At 34.6% G+C, this 17,034-nt stretch overlaps 1 protein-coding gene and 1 non-coding gene across 4 annotated transcripts in view; one reads left to right on the top strand and one right to left on the bottom strand.

Annotated features, from left to right (window-relative positions):
• The window catches only part of heph (polypyrimidine tract-binding protein 1 heph), a 311,014-nt gene that overhangs the window by 188,991 nt on the left and 104,989 nt on the right, over positions 1-17,034 (bottom strand). The window lies entirely within an intron of this gene.
• Positions 9,291-9,363, top strand: TRNAA-AGC (transfer RNA alanine (anticodon AGC)). The gene has a single exon. It is a non-coding gene; the product is annotated as a tRNA-Ala (tRNA).

Genomic DNA, 17,034 nt, shown 5'->3' with positions numbered 1-17,034 from the left:
AAGGTAACATAAAATGATGCATTGTTCAACAAGTCATGGAAAAACAACTTGGTGTCACTGAATGCAGAGCTTTCCAAACGAGGAGCAGCCAAATTTAATAACATCCTCAAATTACAAAAAAATGTCTATATGAAAAGAACGTTACACTTCAATGGAAATACTTCCAGAACAAATCGGTGAAAATTCACTTTCTTGTATCAGGCACTAAATTTGTTCAGTTAACAAGCTGTCACTGTCATAGTGCGAAAAACGTCTTTATACGTTAAATCACTTAAGTTAAAGAGCACTATACGCGATTTTAACGTATCATCATGGAGATATTTCAGGGGGTGATAGTATGCTGCAAAATAATTAAAAACCGCTAATAGACTCATGCTCGAAAACACACCATTTTCAACATTCAGGGCGGTAAAATTTCACGTTGTTTCTCGTATTTTGCATTTTTTTTTCACGGATGCCTTGTATTCTTTTTTATGGAACACCCTGTGTAAATTTTAATACCAAACTTACCTTTCTTCTTCAATTCTTTAGCTTCTTGGTCTTTTGTAGTGTTTTTGTAATTTTCACGGTTTTTCGGCTCATTACTCAACCGTTTGAAGCAATTCGTAACAATGAATCAAAGTTCTTAAAATCATAATTTTCAATACTCCTGAAATATGTCCGCGTTCCTCTCACATCCCACCGCGAAGATCAATTCAAGGTGAATGCAGATTGCCTGTTAAAGGATAAAAACGATGGAGCTTCCAAATATAGGTTACATCAATATTCCAGACATTTAATTGCGAAGTGTTTACTACAAGTTAAAGAGGATAGTCTATTTAATAAACAGATAACTTTGAAGTAAGTGTGTCAATGTATCACCATAGGTCAGACAAAGTACCAAAACATCCAGACCAATGCTAGATGAGGATGGCATATTTATAATATAAATTCGATGATCGATTGCACAGCTGCGTAGGTCAGTGCCGAACAATGGAAACTGTATATCTATCCTTGTCTGGAATTTCTAGATCATACGAGAGAGACAAGATAATAATATTGAGGGCTTTCTCCCAAATGTCTTTATCCTTTCTTTCATTATAACCTCAAAATTTTCTTTTAATTTAAGTTGAGCTACAATAGGACATCGTTACTATTACGTTATTTACAGTTAAAATGTATAAAATGTAATTCTAGCATTTACTTTTTACTCCGTACTAATGAACGTTGGAATCGATATTGTTTTATATCATAGTAAGCTACGTAATTTAACCTTAAGAAACATACTAAATTACTTTACAGTAGTGAATAATCGCCACATTGTATACTGTTTAAGACAAAGTTACAAAACCCACGAAATAGTGATAACTGAGCCCGTTGTTACATTTTCGATTAACGTTGCGAGGGAGGTGTGAAAGATGCTATTCTTAAAACACAAAAAATCCTCATTTAATGAGAGAACATGACTTTCGACATTAATCTTCAGTTAAATATGTAGTATGAGATTTTGGGACGAGTTGAACTTCCGGCAGAACTGATTAAGAACACGTAAACAAGCAGCCTTCTTGAAAAATTGCTTACTTCGAATTTTTGAGGCCATTCCTCTGGCCTTAAGACAATGTTGTTGACTTATTCATTTAAAGAAGTTCTTAAATACAAAGTTTCCAGATCCGGGCATTGGTCGAGATACTGCACATCTGTAGGCATCATCCAGTCCGGACTTAAACCCATTAGATTTCTTTTTTGGAACATTTAAAGTAATTCATATAGAAACCCGTATCTAAGTGTATAGCGGCGTTATTGGATAATATTCAAGAAGGTGTAAATATAATCAGGAACAAAAATTAAGTTCTCCTCGTACATAAAATTTTGGATTAAGATTTTTTAATTCGAAACTGTGTTGCTCCGGATGGTCGATATTTTGAAAAATTTCCTTTAGTTAAATTTCTGTAATTTCTAAAATGTAGCTTAACCTTTTAGTTCAATTAAGAATTTTACGTAAGAAACTATACGTATGAAAAAGGAAAAATGTGAAAAAAATGTGAAATTTTCCCACCCTATACCGGATAATTTAAAGTGACCCGCTCTTATAATTTTTTTGTTTTTAAACCTAGAAAGTTGAAATTTGGAAGAAAGCTATATGAGAATAAAGTCGATTAATTGACATTAATGACGTTTATCTAGCACTTCTGGTTTAACCGGAAATGACTTCAACTTTCAATTTTTAAATGCGATACTCTATACATTTCCACTTTTTTTGAATCTGGAATAATTTTTGTCTAAAAATATGTCATTAAATAAATATATATTTTTTATAGTTTTTTTCATGTCAGCCTACGCCACTGATTTATAATTCAATTTCTTTGTCTTCACTGAAAATAATTTTTTTTTCTTCATTAGCATTTCCCATTTTCATTTTATTCCCTAATTTTTTAAAATAGTGACACCTAGTGGCGGCCTGGAAGGTTTTTAAGTGGAAACCTTTCCGCACAAAGTCGTGTAACATCGGAAGACCATTGACGACATTCTCCAAATACTAAAGGCATATAAATTTTTTAACTTTTAGTATAATTTTGCATTTTTTAATAATTTAATTCGCCCGAGTTTTCACGACTGTACACAATTTCTACAAGTGGAAATATTTTATTCTCTTCTTCTGTCATTTCTCCACGGCTAACATATTTTTTTCTAAATTTAAATGTTTTTAATGAATTAATGAAAAAAAATCTAAACAAACATATGTTGTGTTTGATATAAAAAAATCAGGAAAAAACAGTCTTTTAAAAAATCGTAATGAGCCACCATATTGCCATTTGGAAAACGGAAGATAAACGGGAAAAACTATTTTTCGGTATTTAAATTGCTTACAAAGGAAAAGTACTCAATCTAATGAAAAATTGGTAGTATTTCCCATAATTCTGACCTATATTTGTAACCAATATGTATGCCTCAGTGGCGTAGCTCGACAGAAAAAAGCCACAAAAAGAATTTTTTTAATGACATATCTTTAGATTAAAAATAATCTCTAGATTCCAAAAAACAAAAATTTACAGGGCAATACGTTTAAAAATCGGAAGTTGAAGTAATTTCCGGTTAAACCGGAAGTGTTAGATAAACGACATTAATGTCAATCAATTGGCTCTATTCTCTATAGCTTCCCTCCAAATTTCAACTTTCTAAGTTCAAAAACAAAAAAGTTCTAAATATTCTTAAATAGCTTGGTATATCGAAAATCGCATAATTTTGACCATAGGCCTATTAACATAAAAAAAAAATTATTTTGCAAAGTACTATCGCCCCATGAAATATCTCCATGATATTTGACACGCTGTAGAACATCCAAAATTTTGATTCTATCTTTATGATAAAAATTATTGGTAATAATGTTTCGGGCTGGAAATGATAAAATTGAATGTACACCTAGATTCTTAAATTGTCAAGTCCTAAATAAGGGAAATGAAAAGGGCGTAGGGGTGGCATGCATTGACGTTTAGGACCACTCGACGTAAAGAGACGGCTGACCTCGAACTGAAAGGGCGCCCTTGTCACGACCAACAACGAAGCCACTTCAATGGTTTCACCGTCTGATGCGGAATGCCCTTGATTTTTTCCTTCTCTTGGAAAGTTTTATTGCTCTCAGCTTTGACTTACTGTTATTAAAAACTAGAGTCATGGAAAGCGAGAAATTTCTACCTTAATTTATTAGAGAACCCGAGTGAGGTCATTTTTCCAATTATTCCCGTAGCTGGAACTTAGATATGTCCGTAAAACTCATAATAACGGTCAATTTGAGTTGTAAAAGACTTTCAGGCAGATTCGAGTTTCTCCTGCTAAAAGAAAAATCGGAATCCTCACCCCTTCGTTAAAACACTGCAAGTCACACAAATATCACAGGAATATACTGAATTTTTTAAATTATTTCAACCAGCTGAACGTGTGCTCAAATGGAGGCGTACTAACAACAAACTTCGTTCGTACAGAGTAACAGTGCGTTTATTTACAAATGTCGAATATGAGCACTACGAATCGTTCCCCTATGATTTACGCATTATTACCCTCATGTGAAAGAACCGTTAATCGTTTCATTGTGTGGAAGACATAAATAATTAACGAAGTAAACATAATGTAAAGGGAGACACTATTATTAAAGTGAATAGTTTAGCAGGTCGTATGCAGTAAGTGGTGAAAATAATATCGGGGAAAAGAATGAAATAGGAGAGTACTGAGACATGAAATTGTAGGTAAGTAAAGCAATTGTGGGTAGAGCCCATGTAATTTAAAAATATCTAGTTAATTCTAGTATTACATAGTTGTAGTTATATTGGCAAAAGACAATCTTATCTGAGTCCATCTATCGTTCACTATCTATTATATGAGCTTATTTTAGGGCAGCAGTAACGGTAGCAAATGTTCATGTACGGCTAACAAAACGATTTAAATTTCAGTTTTTGTAACATACAATATCTGTTGTTGAAAAAAGAGTTTAAGCTATTATTTTCGGATCAAAGAGCGACATATGTATAAATTTTTTGACTACGAATGCATATCTGGTTGTTAAACCAACTAAAAGCCCACAATTCTGCGAATTTCTAATAACTTATATACTTTTCCCAAACACTGTATTAGAATAAATATCGCAATCTGTACATTTTTTAGTTCTAAAAACTTTTCTTTATAACTAAAGAATCCAAAATTCTGCAAACATGTGTATGCATGTTATTAGGCTCAAATTTGGGTATTTAATTTGCAATAACACCGTAACAGCATCAAGAATTTAATCTTGCAAAAAAATTTTTTTTTAAATATCAGCAGAACTAATACAAATATATTTAGATTGCAGCGTCCATTAATAGATATCAGATAGGCACACGTACAGGGTGGCCCAATTTTTTGTAGCAGGACTTTAACAGTCGATAGATAAACTTGTTTTAAGAAGAAAATTTCATATCAACCTAGGCCCCCTAGACGCTTCGTTTTAAAGATACTGAGAGTTGAAAAGTTAAAAATATTTTCAATTGTTTTTTATAATACTCCAACCTTTAGAGATATTGAAACCAAATTTGGTGTGTACAGCATCACATTGTATGCCGCCGTATTCAGTAATAAGATCTCGGCCCACGAGCAACCAATGCCGGAGTTGTGTGGTTTTACTCCCATAAAATTCAATAAATTACAAATATGGTCCTGTCTAAAATCAAATTTCAGTTTTTTTCCGTATCTGGCATCGTTGCCTGATAAATTTGAATTTTTCGATTAGACAGAATATCATTTTAATTAAAAACATCGCTCATGAACGGTAAAGTTTATTATTGTTAAGGACACATATTGCATAATTAAAAGTAAAAAACAAATATACAAAAATTTACTTAATTTAATGTAAGTATTTATAATATCGACCATTTTATTGAAGACATAATTCACACCGACGTCTAGTGAATCGGAGAGGGCCAATTAAATTATGATTTCTCAGTTCAATGCATGCATGTCTAATGCGGCCAATAAGTTCTTCCCTTGTTTCCACAGAAGTTACATACACTTATTCTTTTAAAAATTCCCGAACAAAAAACTCCCACGGGGTTAGGTCGGGGGAATGTGGAGGCTCCCTTTGTCTAATCCATCTTCCCGGAGCGTTATGGTCCAACCAATTCCTTACATTTCAGAGAAAATGAATAAGGTATAATAAATAAGTAGGGTGTAATGGAAAATAAACATCACCTTGGCAAATGTCATAATTTACACGAACTGGTTCAGCGGGGCATAGTTTCCTTTAACTAAAAGTAAAAGAATGCCTTTTCAATTATCAAATCAAGAACGAGCAAATATCCATTTGTGCTATGGAGTTGCAAATAGGAACTCCACGGAAACAGCAATGGAGTATAGAAGAAGATTTCCTTACAGGCGCCATCTCTATCCCCCAGTGTTTGTAAACATTCACCGACAATCTATAGCTCACAGAATGAAAATTAGACAGGAAGAACAACCAAACAGAAATAATATCCGGCAAGAAAGAAACAACGAGATTCTTTGTGAATTTGATAGAGATCCAATAACAAGTAGCCGAAAACTATCTGTCACCCTTGATGTTGATAGGTCTAAAATTCTTAGTTGCAGCACGTACAACGTTCACGTGATGGAGATGAAGAACAAAGGTTAATTTTTTGCCGGTGGGTTCTTAATTCCATTGAACAGAATGGAAATTTATTAAACAACATATTATGAACTGACGAATCGTGCTTTACTCGTCGAGGCGTAGTAAATGTTCATAATCAGCATGTGTGGGCATATGAAAACCCACATGCAATTCAACCAAGAAGTTTTCAGGTAGAATTTAGAGTAAATGTCTGGGTTGGAGTTTGCAACAATCAAGTGTTGGACCCATATTTCCCGTCAGAACGCGTAAATGGAGAACATTTTTTGCAGTTCATAAAAGCAGAAATTCATAATATCTTGGAGGAAGTTCCGCTAAATTTGGGAATAATGGGTTGGTACAAGCTTGATGATTGTCCTGCTCAATTTCATAGAAATGTAAGGCACCGATTGAACTATAACTGTCCGGGAAGATGGATTGGACGAAAGGGACGTCCACGTTCCCCCGATCTAACCCCGTTGGACTTTTTTGTTTGGCGATTTTTAAAAGAATAAGTGTATGCAATTCCAGTGGAAACAAGGGAAGAATTTATTTGGCCGCATTAGAGATACGTGCATTGAATTGAGAAAGCATAATTTAATTGGTGCTCTCCTGTCCATTAGACGTCGGTGTGAATTATGTGTACAACAAAATGATTCATATTTTGAAAACCTACCTTAAATTAAATGAATTTTGGTAGTCATTTTTCACTTTTAATTATGCAATATTTCTCATTAATAATAATAAACTTTATCGTTTATATGAGCAATGATTTTAGTTAAAATTATATTTTATCTAATAAAAAAATACAAATTTATTACGCAACAGAGCCAAATGTGAAAAAATGTCAAGAGATATTTTTTGCAGAGAATGAATTACTCATTTGGAAAAAAATATGAAATTAATTTTAGGCAGCACCGTATTAGTAATATATTACTATCAATAGTAAAACCCTACAACTCCGACATTGGTGGTTCGTAGGCCATCATACTATTATTGAATATGGTAGCATACAATGTGATGCTGTACGCCAAACTTGGTTTAAATATCTACAGAGGTTGGAGTATTTTAAAAAATAATCGAATATTTTTTTAAGTTTCCAACATCCAGTATGTTTAAAACGAAGCGTTTATGAATCTATGTTGATATGAAATTTTCTTTTTAAAATAAACTTTTCTATCGACTGTTAATGTCCTACCACAAAATAGTAGACCACTATGTATATCAACACAGAAACTTTACTTTAAAATAAACCTGTTTGTATAAAGAATAAACTAATATATTCCGCGAAATGTGGATTATAATTGTCTATTTTACATCATAAAAACTATGCCATACAGGATGTACCTTAATGCCATGCCAATACACTGCTCCCAATACTCAATTCGATATATTGTTGATAAATCTTCACATTTGATATATGTACTTGTGAAACAAAAATTGGTGATACTTCATTTTTGATGTCTTTAAAATTTTCTTAAAAAATTGGACATGGGCCAGAAAGACATATTGGCTATACACGTATTACTGCTCAAAATCATGTTCTAGGCCTTCGAGTTAGGGGTATAAGAACAGCTTACAGCTAGGGACCTTATTGGAAACCCACACAAGATATTTAAGGTATTGACTTCGCGCCAAATTACATGAATCTGGACAACGCTTTCGTCACCCAATACGGTTCGCCCCTGCACTGGATTGAGGAAATCGCGTCCTACGTTTGGCTTGAGCGCCAAAATTAGGGTCTAGAAGAATGAGCCCAATGAGTTATTCATAGATAAATCTCTGTTTGGACTTTGCCCAATACCCGAGGGCAAGGCATAGCAAATTTATGTGAATTTATTAGGAATTAATGTCAATGTATAAAGATTATAGTCAAAAGTATGTTTGTTCCTTAAATTGTTTTGATCTGAGTAATTCAGGACGTGATTTTTCAGGTTATTAAATGAAAAAGATTGCATATGAACATTAGAGACCACCAACTCATATTTTTAACTGGATAGTATTTAAATTTTTTTTATAGATCATTCTTTTTCAATTTATCTGAAAGTACTTTAGATATCACTTTAAATTTAAATTTTAGTAGGTGTTAATAAACAATAAAACTATATATTTCAATTAGACAATTTATTCTATCGCTTCACCAGCAGCGTTTATTTCCTGCATTTACTACATACATACTTTGCATATAACCGCTATTATTTATACAAAAAAGGCGCTAGGCCACTAGCATTTTTTCATAAGAATGTTTCTTCTAATTAGCTTGGTCATTTCTACATAAAAGTCGTCTGTTATGATTTCGCCCCGGACATACCGTTCTTAATTAAGGCATTAAAATTAAAATTACTTCATTTAGGCGATATCACCAGTCATTTTTGAACACGTAAATCTCATTATCCTGGGATACATGACTTTTTCAAAAAATTAAATTAGTTTGGAAACAATACTCGCTGATAAAGTAAGTTGATGGTGTTAGAAATATTCGGAATTATTAAAAAATATATTAATTCAAAAAGAAAAACTCAGCACCCTGCAGAACAAATTCAAGTCGTTGCGAACAGATATTCATACGCCTTTCTCTTTATAAAATAACCTTAGGAATCATGCCACGCTGAAATATCAGTGCGCCATTAGCGCGGTATATGTATACAGATATTTGCGTTCGCAAAGGTAAATGGGTACTCGGGAGAGGACTCTGTAAGCAAAAAACTAAAGAAACACATATTTATGTATCGACTTGACTCTTTAAGTTATTTAACTAATTTTTAATTAATAATTAAATTGTATCCTTCTACGAGAGAGGAATCATCCATACCTAGGCCTGAAATAGCGACATGGCGCAGTTCGGCCCCTCAAACCTCCCGGCGAAATCTTAATTAAACCAAAACAATGGACCACCTGAACGCAAATTAATTTACAATGTTTATATGCTTACAGTGATGGTGATATAACAGGGAATTGATAACATAGGGCTGATTATAGTAACAATAATAATTTAATAGGTAATAATTTACTTGGTGGAAGTGTTCATATAGATGATGTGGAAATGTGCTTGGTGAATTTAAATTTATGTATGTTAGTGGGGAGAATGTTGTTGTTTATTAGTAAAAATTAGTTCACAACAATAATAATTAGGCAAAATATATTATTACGGAATGTATTACGCTGGGCGTTTCCTAAACGTGTCGGGGGCGTAGCTCAGATGGTAGAGCGCTCGCTTAGCATGCGAGAGGTACCGGGATCGATACCCGGCGCCTCCAATTGTCGTTTTGTTTTTTTTGTTTATACGTACTTTTGATTAAATAATTTTCGTGAACGTTTCCAAAATTCCTCTAAAGATTTTAGTGACCCTCAGTAAACATTTACTGCTAAAATTGTATAATCAGAAAACACGACGCAAAATTTTTGCAAATGTATACAAATTTACTTTAATTCCTCAAGGTGTTAAAGTCTAACGCATTCACCACCTTTATTTGAATAACTAAGACCTAAATTTGCATTAAACACGCACACTAGAGCAATATCGCAAGCAGACAAACATATCAGCTACAGGTAGGTACTAACACACGTTGACTGCAACGTTGTGTTATCAACGTAAAAGCATTCAGAACGCGTAAGATAATAAACGTTCCTGTTAAGTGGTGTGAGATTGGATTAGATTCCTTAACTTCTGTTTCTGTTGCATGATGAGCACAGTAATCAGCCCTTCATTTTCATATTTAGAGCTGAAATCTGTCAAGCCGCCGATGGAGGTGTTGAGCCAAAATCAAGACGAACTTTGGTTATGTTCATTGACTGCTTTATTAGCGTTGAATAACTCGTAATAAGGCCAAATTGTCCTCACCTGGGCAGTGTACTGGTATGCGTTAATTGGTATTGCTTGTCCCTTGGTTTCCTTTAAGGCCGCTAATTACATTAATGATTCTTATTACGGTTTTCTTTGGTCTGTTTAGTGATTATTAGGATCCACTACCAAGAGTAAATCTCAAAAAATAAGCTCGTATTAAAATGTTGATTTAAATATTTCAAAAACTCTCCGAACTATAGCCACACTTGGAAAGAATAAAAGAAGCTTTCACATCCTATAAAGTATTTAATTACTCTATAGGGAGGATTAAGTGAATTAAGGCTTAAGCTGAGCATAGCTTGTGCTTTGTGTACAATCAGGCATTCGGAAGTTACTGCTAAAATAAAAAACATAAAAATTGTCTTAGAAGACATTCCCGTGAAAAAAAAATGGTAATTTCCGTAGTAGCACGTAAAATCCACCCTTATGTTTCGTTTCTTTCAAGAAAGTTTCAGGTAAAGGAAAGTTGATCTGAATATATGGGCCATCTGAGAAAGAAATGGCGCTTTTATAAAATGATTATTGTCCCTCAAGAATTTCCATTTAGGCAGCTTGTAACCTATTTAAGCTGGTTGCATCCGGGGTTAATTAGAACCTATTAGAACCCATTACAGGGATAATGGCCAGATGTCTGCTATTTATCCGGTATGCGCGATTTTCAATATTATTAAAAGGGTCATGTTCCCGAGGCGTTCCTAACTAAAACGTTATAAATATTTCTTCTTTAAATACAAAATGGAGTTGAAAAGCTGCAGTTTTTAACGATTAACCTGCCAATACTATTTCATGGTAAAATGACACGTTAATTGGATGGCATTTAATTAAAATGATGCTGCCAGGGAGCACGATACCATTTTTTCCATTTATGAAGGTGTTAAATTTCGGTATGGCATGCCTGCCGCCATATTGGTAGTTAGTGCTTCCAAATATAATTGAAATAATAGCGGCCGTATGCATGCGATGCATTAAAAAAATTTTTACCCCATATTGAATTTGCCAAAGAGGGAAAATTTCTGAAATTCCATATGACTTTTGTTTGAGTATTTATCTATAAGCCATACATTTTACGAGAAATATTTTCGTCGGGTTGTATCAGATGTGCGCTCTCCCGTTATCAAGACTAATACAGGGTGGGAAAATTTCATTTTTTAAGCATTTTTAGGGTAATTATATGCTAAAGCATTTGACTCTGCACCTCTTCCATTACATTAACACACACGTAAAACCAAGCCCTTTTCCTTGACAACTTGCCCGAGTTCGAAAGTTCGAACGAACTGAAGTTCGTTGCTTCTCGTGGCTTTCTCTACACAGTTTGGTTATATAGTTAACGAAACTATAACTGAACAACAACTGCTTCTAAACTATTTAATCAAATTACCTCGAGATTTTCAGAGCCCCACATTTTTTATTTTGTTCAAAGTTTCTGGAAACATGATATAATTGAATATAAAAGACGATGCCCCGCAGCCGCTTGCTAGTTATTTGCGGAAAACGATGAAGTTTATGTTCGTGAAGGCCTTATGAGATACGCTTTCTATTTATCTTGCTTTTAAATTACCAGATCAAAGATGGAGGTCCTCCTCTTTACAAGCATAATTACTTTAACCTCAAGTATCGAAAGCAGCTACTCGCTAAATTATTTTGCTTCGTCGGTATTAGAGGTATCCTATTTTAAACTAAATTTATCGATAAATGAGAGGCGGTTGAAAATTCCATCTTCAGGAAATGGAGCAAATTCGCTTAAAGGCAAATACAGAAAGCAAATATTCTCGTCTGCACGTACAAACTTTTTTTATCAGGAAGTATAGCGTTGTATGGGGAAAATCTAAACTCATTCAGCACCGACCGTAAAAAGTCATTCTATTTAACTGTTCAGTTGAAACTCGTAATTTTCAGGAGTGTTTGGAATATCTGTGAAACAGGATCTATCTTCATTAATGCGAAATAAAAGTTGATGTTGAACAATTTTCAAAGAGAAATGTATCAGGTAGGTAAATCGTTTCATTGAGGTGTATTCTTTCAGAGAAAATTAAACACAAAATGTTGTGCGAGTTTTCGAACCTGACCTTTTTGAATAAGTTAGCGGGCAATGGGCAGATAATGTATATCCGAACAATTAACCGATTGCGAAGAGCGCATTTGTAGCAAGAGCAGAAGCAGCAGCGGTAGCAGCAAGAGCAATTGTAGTACTTCGTCGAATTATTTGGGATTGTTTCGTATTCTTTCTTGATATAAGATAATTTCTACCCCATCTCATCATTATTACTAATTTTTTACAACACAAATAGAGCACCTGGGAATACTGTCTGCTCTCACTCTCTTTAGTTAAAAACGTTCTCGAACGTTCCCTCTTCATGTTCTTACTTCTCTGATGATGAAGGCTCAAGGGATTTCTAAAGGGGCCTCTCATGAGTTAAAAATTATTTTAAATGTTGTCGCTTCATTCTCGCAGCATACCTAACGATCCTATCTATAGAGCTTGCTCGCTTCGCAGTCGGTGTGGTCAGCAGGCTATAACATGCACGTAAAGCTTATGATTCGAAGAAAAATCTGTGCATTGCTATTTATATTAAATTTTTAACTAGATTCCCCACCATTAAAATCATATTTTTGCCGTTGTGTGAAACTAATCGGCTGTAACTCCCAATTTTCTCTGTTACTCTCTAATTAACCACATTGAAAATCTTCAACCCTTGTCTCGTGTTCAAACTCCCCAATTAAGGTCAGAAGTGCGATTTCCGTAACCCGGAAAGTTGTAACTGTTTTCGAAACAACTTTATAACAGAACTTTCCAATCTACATTTCAAATCTTCTAATTACCGTTTTTAATGGTCTTTGTTTTCATTCGAAGGAAGGAGCTGTTGTATACGGTGTGTGGCGATGGGAAAGTACTATTATTGTTCACACAAATTGGCAGCCTAAGAAGGCAGTTACATCACAGCTTGATGAAGCATAGATGAAAGAATTAGCAGGAAGAGTTGCTTGTATATGTTACGGTTATTAACTAACTTTCTGAATGCAGCTACCTACCTTACCTCATAATCCTTGAAATGTACGCGAATGCTCCTGGAAAGGGGAAACTTTTAAAAGGTTTTTCCGCTCGTTTGGTCCCGGAGATGTTAAACTTTTTAAGCGTCAGGAACGAAAATTGTGTTATTCTTTGCATTTATTGTTTATTATACTTTATACTTGCTTCGAGGACAAACAAAAACTTTGAAATTTTGTGTCAGCCTGGAAAAACGTCCTCGGAAATGGTACCCCTCAACTTTTGGAAATTTTATTAAAAACATAATTTAAAAGTTTTCGAGTACCGTTCAAGCTCCTAGCAGTCCTAACAATCTACTACGTGAGTTTTGACACGCTGATTGATTCGTTTCTAGCAACTTTCTGAAGATATTAAAACATAAACAGTGTTTTTAAAGTGTCGCAGCGGCCCTAATTCTATTATTTGTTGCTTTCCACCTTTATACGTACTCGTATTTCCTTAAGAGACATCTCAAAGCATTATTCACAGGTGTTTGCTTCTTTGATCCAGCTCCTAAATTAATTCAATGAGCGCCGTTTCGTCTAAGGAAAGGTAATTTTGCAGTAAAAAGGGACGTATAAAAAGGGAATAATTTATAATAGTGAGTTAAATTTGAATTTTAACAGATACCCATAAAGTTGAGACGCGAGGGTAGAGCGTCGGTATTAAAATATTAACAAAAAGGAGTGAAGACAATAGAGACGACAGAATAAAAAATTGACAATAAAAGCGCGGCTTAAGCGGGCTATATTTCGCGTTTCTGTTCCTCCTTTACCTGCTGAGCTTACAAATTTATGTTTCCTAAAAAGGCAGGCAATTTTCCTGCTAATCTGGTCGTAGATCAATCATTTCTCGCAAGAATCTAGTCAATTTCTTTGCGTCACATCACAAGTATGAATACCTATAGGACATCACATATCATTTCGAAGGAAAGCGATTTATTTTTCGACAATATGACTCCCCGCATCGCGAGAAATATACGTCTGGCATATGTACGAAATCAATCACTCGTAAGATATATCCTGCACATTGATTCCTCGCAAGGATTAAATTACCGGCGGAGTCCTGAGAGTCCTTTGAAAAACGGGGCTCTATTCAACGCCCTCAATGGGGTCCAATAAACTACTTTCTATACATTTTGAAGATAAAAATTTTCATGGCGTTAGCGGATTTACTCAATATTTTACACAGAAAGAGGGTGAATAGAGATTTCCGAAAACTTGCATTTGTGCGGGGTAGTTCAGAATTACCAGCTGTGTAGAGAGCGTTTTTTAAACTAAAACACAGCAATATGCCTCGGAACATTTGTCAAGAAAATATCCTTAATGGTTTTTTGTTTTTTTTGTTTTTTTTTTTTTTTTTATGAGGGGCGATCGTACTCTCTGGATCTGGCGAACGCAAATCCACCGACCGAAACTCTCGGAACCTCAAAGTTCCGAAACTAAAGGTCCGATCCTGAAGCACAGCGGGCTCGGCGCGCCTGCTTAAATTTATATACAAAAGGAACAATCTCAAATGGGGTTAAAAGGTGAGCAAAATGCTGTGTTAAAGTGCCTATGATTTGCGTTAACCGCCGTACCTTCCACTAATGCTGATTTACCCTAATCGATCCTAGAGGGCCCCATACGGGAGAGCCCTAGTAATAAGGAGTGAGTTATTTACGTCGTCGGGGGTCCATTTATTTACTTTTAATAGGAATTTCTGCGGCTTTATTGCCTAAATAAATCCGCCGAACGAGATCCCGATGCCGCCAAATTAAAATACCTGTAAAATATCGATGGCGCATAGGGAGCATGGGAAAGCCCACCCTCTCGAACATAGGGGGAGGCTTAGTGGTGAGAATTATTATATGCCTATGAGGTCGACTTGTAGAGGGGAAGATACATTATTATTATTTATTTTTTTTGGGACTAACTATCAGTTCGCTACAATTAACCTGCGACAAGAATTTCCCAATATGCGACCTCAATGATTCCGTCAAATAAAACAAACATCTGGTATAAAAAGACAGTTAGAAAAAATTTAAGTAAAAACATAAATGTTTTGGCACCGTTTCAACATGGAAATGAAATGAATTAACCGGGAGCTAATGTATATTTTTTGTTCGTTTACGTTTTAGTACGTCTGTTTATCTAAAATTGAAATTAATGGACAAGGAAAACTTTTATTAACTGTCAGATCTGAATGTACCATCCTAGTTATGGCGACGGACGTGACGTCCAATCGAGCCAATGTTAAAAGCTGTCTGGCTGCCTAATTTCAAATCGTTGAACCGCAAATAATGAACAAGTTGTTTACTATTTTAAATGTTAACTTAATAGTTCATCCAGCGTAAATTCTATTTAATGCCGTAGCCCCAGCATTAATTTACTTCAGGATAATCTTGCTATGGGATTTAGTTGCTTCATTAGCCATACTTTCTGGTTTTCCTTGACATATGGTAATGTAATATACAAAGTGCCTTGTCTAAAATCTAATGCAAATTTTTTGTTATCAACGCAACACTTTAGCAGAAACTTAACAATGCAGACAATGGTTTATAAAATGCGATAAATTCCCGGATTCAGAGGATTCTTATATCCCCCAGGCTGATCAATTTGCACTAGCTCCTATACAGAATTGATGGCAAGTGAATTGCATAAAGTTCATGTCGATTTATAAGGCCAACTCCGTCTGATGTACAGGGTGTCGTATTTAAAGCTGTGATTGAATATCACTCAAAAATAGTACGTTGTATGAGAAAAAATGTTAAATGAAAATTGTCCGGTAAAGAGCGGGACATGTCATCAAGATAGCGATTTTAGCCAAAACGTCGTTTTAAGGTAATTTCAAGGGCAATCCCATATTTTTTTACAGATCCTTGTAGACCTTCAAGAAATTAATATCTGTTATTTGAACAATTTTTTTATTAGACATTTTGCTGCAGTTGCTGTTGATTTTTGTCCATTTTTCGAGATAGTCGAAATTATTGCATTTTTTTTTCTAAAAAAGTGTTGCAACGCATATTCTTTTTAAAACTCAAACAACAATCTTCCTATCTAATAAAAAAAAAATCCATAAAAAAAATATTTTCTTAATTTCTTCTTGTTACACTCTGCATTATAAAAAGATCTGCAAGAAATCGATATTCCTGTTTCAACAATCAAGCTAATTGTTTGGCATAAAATTAGTCAAAAATTATTCTTTCCATTTCAAAATTCAATAATTCAAATGAACCACCACACTTTGGATGGAAAATTAGAAATGGTTTTTATTTATGGAGAGGCTGGAAGAAATATTAGTCGGGCGGCAGAACTTTATCCTGAAAGATTTCCGGATGAAAGAGTTCCTTATTGGACGACTTTCAACAGTGTCATTAAAAATTTTAAACTAACGAAAACGTTGGAAACAAAAAAACGCAATTGCTCCGAAAGTGCGAGACATGAAGGCAATCAAATAGCATTTCTTGCAACTGTTGCCTTCGATCCCCGTGTAAGTTGTCGTCAAATTGCTGCTAACTCAAGAATATCAAAGACAAGTCTCCAAAGACTTTCCAAAGCGAATAAATATCATTCTGACCACATTTCTCTGCATGAGGAATTTTATGGAACTAATTTTGATCGTCGAGTCAATTTTTGTAATTGGGTAACGCAGCAATTAAATCAAAATGTAAATTTCTTCTCCAACGTTTTGTTTTTGGGACGAATCCACATTCATAAACCATCGTCCAGTGAATCGTCATAATCTGCATTTTTTGAGTGCTGTAAACCCACACTGGCTTAGAGAAGTTGAACATCAATGATCATGGTCAGTGAATGTATGGTTCGATATTATTGATGAATATTTAAGTGGACCTTTCTTCATTGATGGAAACTTGAATGGACAAATCTACCGCAATTTCTTGTATAATCATTTTCTGGAATTGTTAGAAAACGTTCCACTTGCGATTAAACGGGCGATGTGATATTCACATGATGACTGTCCAGCCCATTTTTTTAGAATGACTCGTGAGATTCTGGATGAAGTGTATCCAGATCGATGGATTGAACAGGGCAGTCCAGTAAACTGACCTCTTAAATC

Source organism: Euwallacea fornicatus, chromosome 14 (genome assembly GCF_040115645.1).
Source record: "Euwallacea fornicatus isolate EFF26 chromosome 14, ASM4011564v1, whole genome shotgun sequence".
NCBI lineage: Eukaryota > Metazoa > Arthropoda > Insecta > Coleoptera > Curculionidae > Euwallacea > Euwallacea fornicatus.
This window is presented reverse-complemented; position numbering and strand designations above follow the sequence as displayed.